The 4,974-nt window shown below is 36.2% G+C and overlaps 1 long non-coding RNA gene across 1 annotated transcript; it reads left to right on the top strand.

Annotated features, from left to right (window-relative positions):
• The first annotated feature begins 431 nt into the window (after positions 1 to 431).
• On the top strand, positions 432 to 4,740 carry LOC107491052 (uncharacterized). Its single transcript, XR_008009425.1, has 5 exons — positions 432 to 865; positions 945 to 1,010; positions 2,526 to 3,169; positions 3,321 to 3,351; positions 3,438 to 4,740. It is a non-coding gene; the product is annotated as an uncharacterized LOC107491052 (long non-coding RNA).
• Positions 4,741 to 4,974: the final 234 nt, after the last annotated feature.

Genomic DNA, 4,974 nt, shown 5'->3' with positions numbered 1-4,974 from the left:
TTTATTGAGTTAATTAATAATTATGAACACTAAAGTTGGTATTTTTAAGAAATTATTTATTATTATTATTAATAAATTTAATGTTAAATATTAATATAGTGATATTAGGGTTATTTAGATATTTAATTAATATATTTATTGTGGTATAAATAAGTGTTTAAATTTTTGGATATAATAATAATTATTGTTGTTATTATAATAATCAATGTTCTGAAAATCGGATTGAATTGGCCGGTTCGACCGATTCAACTGCGAACCGAATGTTTATGGTTTGGTTCAACTTATAAAACCGTTAATCTCAAAACCATTTGAGAATTGTTGAACCGGTCGGTTAGTCCGAACCGGGACCCGACCAATTTTCCTAAAGGTGCCGTTTTGTGTTTTGTATAAAAATGAAAACGGGAAAGCCTTCAGACATTAGCCGCCTCCTCCTCTCAAACGAAGCTCTCTTCCCCCCAAAAAAACAAAACCTTAGCAGTAGCCTCCACCGCCATGGCAAGGAGGGCTGTCTCCCACCGTCTGTCGCACCGTTGTCGTTCATGAGCTCTCCAACTCCTGTTCACTCCAACTCCTCTCAACTCTCACTCTCTCAAGCGAAGCTCTCTTCCCCCCAAAAAGAAACCCTAGCTTACAGTTGCTTCCGTCCTCGTCTGGTCGTCGTCGTCGTGCTCCAAGTCTCCAACTCCTCTTCTCATTCACCAATTGTAGCTTCTTTCTCATTCTCCAAAAAACAGCTGCAGCGGCAAGAGGAAGAGGAGGAAGGCACCAGAGAGTTTAATGTAACAGGAATGGAAGTGATGTCCTCACTCTCATCCACTCTCTCTTCCAATTCTGCACCAAATTGATTTTTCATTTTCCCCTAATAGTAACAACTCACACCTCAAAGTCTCTTCTTTTCTCTTTTGTTTATCTTCATTTTATCCAATTCTTTTCATTTTTTACAGGATTCTTTTTCCAACAACTTCACTTTCAAAACTTCACCTAGGGTTCCACTTCGCTCTGCCTCTTAGGTCAGCTTCAACTTTATGATGCTCTAGTTCTTTACACATCCATTTGTTCCTACGTTTCTTTGTATCTCTAGTAAATTGCAGCAGAAAGACACAAAAAGAAAAAAATAAAATAAAAACTGAATTTGTGATTGGTAGCAGTTGGTGGAATAAACAATTTGTGAAAATTATACTTGGTAATTTGGAATATGAGTTCATTGGAAATGACCTGGTTAACAATGTACATGATTTTAAAAGAGATTGGAAGATTCACACACTTAACAAGCTATGGTTCAGTCATAGACTGAAGAAAGAGTTTGTGGTGCTTCATTGCTTGTTTAAGAACTAATCTTAGTGTGCATTGAGCCATTGAAAACAAAAAAATGCTTTCTAACCTAGGAGTTACGAATATTAACGTACAAGTTGTCTATCATTATGTTTCTAGTATTTGTTTGGTTGTAAAGTATGGAAGCAAAAATGTGGTTCACTGGGGTAATAAGAATAGTCTCATAACTTGGATTATATGAGACAATTGATTTTCGAGTGTTGTTTTGTTTTTGTTTTAAGGCCCTGCTTTGTGCTCAATTTTCATTTTGTAGAAAACTATTTGAGGTATATAAGATTTAAGAAGGAAGACTGTACCAACAGCTATTCTGTTGATTGATTCTAGTCCCCCACAAACATAAACATAGAATAAAATTGGAAAAAGAAACCCTTCATTATTTTATCATTGGTCTGTTTCTGGCATTGCATATTATTATAGTTTGTTTGTTTGTTTATTCATTAAACTTTCATAGAACAAGTTGTATATGATTCCCTTTTGTCTAGAATAAATTATTACTATTTGAGCATGCAAATACTTTATTTTAATTACCGAGACTTCCTTTATTTACATTGGCAACGTTGTTGAAGTAAAAAAATGCAGTGCCATGAGTGTTGAAAAGTTGTAAAAAATTAAAAAGCATTTTTAATAATAATATAACAAGTAACTAATTAAACCCTTTTTTTATTAATACATACCCCTATCCTTTGCACATTAAAAGATATTAAACTTTGCAATATAATATGCTTCTGAACTAATGCCAATTGATCCACTTATTCATATTTTATTTATTATTTTATTATAAAACGGTTATTCCGATTGGACCGACTAGTAAATCAATAAATCAGTAATTAAAATAGTTCGATAATCGGTCTAATTTTCAGAACCTTGATAATAATAATAATAGTTAAAATATTAATATATGTTATTGATCCATGTATGTGTGCTTTTAATGAATAATTAAATTTAGAATAGTTATTAATGGTTATTAAGAGTTATTATTAATACTAAATTTGGAATTATTTTAATAAGTTAGTTATTAATAATAAAAAAATTATTATTAATATGTTAGAATTGTTTAGAAATTTATTAATCTTTTTAGTTATGTACATAGTTAGTTTTTAAATTTTATTAGTTATATATTTATTAGTATATTTGTTATAATTAAGTTTTTATGGATATTTTTTATTGATGTGAAATTTGGCTACGTTATGTAGGGTTCATGGATGTTGACGTGTAACCACTTATTGTCGCTGGATTCGTACAATCTTATTGTGGAGGGGCATATACGAAAGATGGCATTCCGATATGCATACATTTCACCTTCCGGTTGGTGAGTGTGTCATCACATTAGAAGACGTGGCTATGATACTTGGTCTTTCGATTAATGGTCTTCCAGTTAAAGGAATGACAGTAAGTAGTTTCGATGCCCTAGAAGTTGAATGCTTGGATCAGTTTGGGGTGGCACCTAGGAAGGCGGATTGCAGAGGTAGTTTTATAAAGTTGACGTGACTATAGAATCTGAAAGACCGTTTAGTCTTGAATGATGAAATTAAAATTCAAAGGTACGTAAAGTGCCACATCATGTTGTTATTCAGGACGATCCTATTTGGAGACAAGTATGGGACAGCGGCACACTAGAAATTTTTGCCTTCACTGCGGGACTTTACTATTATCGATGAATGCAGTTGGGGATCGGCTTGCCTGGCACACTTGTTACAGATCTCTTTGTAGGGCATCTCATTTTCGACTATAAGGAGGTCGATGGTCCACTAACACTTTTGCTAATTTGGGCATGGATCCATTTACTATTTCTTGTGTCGATTCCTGTCAATCGCTGACTTTTTCCACTTACAAACAGGTAAAATTATCTAAGAACAACTTCAGCTATGTGTTATCACCGTATCTTAATGTTTTAGTTTTGGGTTTGTTAACAAAATAAATGATATCTGGTGGCGTAATTGGGAACGTACTGACTGACCATATAGATTTCATTCTCTTGCTCACTTTAGGAGGTCGTTAGATGAACTACAAGAAGGCCAAGTATGTTTTTATGATACAAGTCTCTGTGTTTGGTATGACCTTGTTATTAACAAGTGCTTAATTATATGTTTCTGTTATGTATGCAGTTTGTATGGGAGGCTTATGGTGTTGGTCTAATTGAGCCAGACGTGATTTTGGCAGACATCCTTCAGCATTCAATAGTGTAGAGTGCTTTAGTACCGTTGATATCATTTGAATGCGTTGAGTGACATGGAACTGACAGGTATAAGCGACAGTTTGGTTTAATCTAAGGCGTTCCTCATCAAGAACGGAATCTAGACCGAGCACACGAGGAATTCCTGACTGACCCTAAAAATCTTGACTGGTCCTCCGAATATTCATTCTGGGTATTGCAATGGACGAACCGGTTTAGTCATGTTCTTACTGATCTTTCTGTGCAGGCACTGCATCCCTTAGAGCTTTACATGTACTAGTACTGTAGAAAATATGGCCACCACTTGAACTTGTCCATTCTTATGGAGTAGGATAACTAAGAGGACAATTCGGTAGGTGATAATGAGAATTAAGTGCCACAGACACCTTTACCACCACAGTCACCCCCCACCACCACCATCACCCCCCAAAACCACAACAACAAGCCATGATAACACAAGAACCAACTCAGCATTCCTCGAATCCATATATTCCTCAAACATATTACATACCACAGTCATACCCATTAGATCAGTAATATTGGAGTGTTTCACAGTTTGACACATGAGATGGAGCTTCATTTAGTCAGCTACTTGGGTTCATGGCTTCATACCAAGGGCAATCACAATCTAGCCATCAGCCTGGTGTGATTCTGGGTAGGTATTCTTTGGACTCGAGAAGTCGACAATGCCTAGGAGCATGCAACATTCGAGTGTCCATCTCATTCAAGAAGCGTGTCATCCTTGGGTGGCCTTTGGTAAATCGTATGAGGAACGGATTTGGTACGAATCAAGGTCTGTGATAAGTAGGCCATGTTGCGGGATTTTCTAGAGGCCTAAACCTAGCTCTGTATACTTTTCGAACTTGGTCCATCTTATAAACTTCATGAACATACACTTTCCAATCTAGCCGCTGATTCGCACAACATGCAAATACATGTCGACATGGAATCCGGTCCACTTGAAATTCGCCATAGTCACAACGTTGATGACGTAAGTCAACATTGTACTCTATCCCACCAGGCATCTCACGCACTTCAAAAACCTAGATCTGCTTGTCGAAATAATTAACCTGGATGTTCCCTGATGCACGTTGGTTTGCATGTAGTTTTGAGGTCACAAGCTCAAAAAAATATGACCAGCATTAATGTGAGCCTTAGCCTCGACTCTTTTCTTGGTAAACAACTCATTAAGTCTGTAAAAAGTTGTCTTTACTAGTGCAGTCATAGGGAGATTGTACACCCCCTTCAAGATTGAATTGATGCACTCCACCATATTCATTGTCATATGATCCCATCGGTAACCACCATCGAATGCTAACACATACTGTTCACGTGGAATACGGTTTAACCAATGGGTGTAAGCCTCATCCCTTTCTCGTAAACGCTGATAACACATCTCGTATTCAGGCACTGTCCTCAAATGTCTTGCAATATAATACAGACATGCACAAATATCACGTGTAAATGAG

Source organism: Arachis duranensis, chromosome 5 (genome assembly GCF_000817695.3).
Source record: "Arachis duranensis cultivar V14167 chromosome 5, aradu.V14167.gnm2.J7QH, whole genome shotgun sequence".
Lineage (NCBI taxonomy): Eukaryota > Viridiplantae > Streptophyta > Magnoliopsida > Fabales > Fabaceae > Arachis > Arachis duranensis.
The sequence above is the reverse complement of the archived record's forward strand: the minus strand, read 5'-3'. Positions and strand labels throughout refer to the sequence as shown.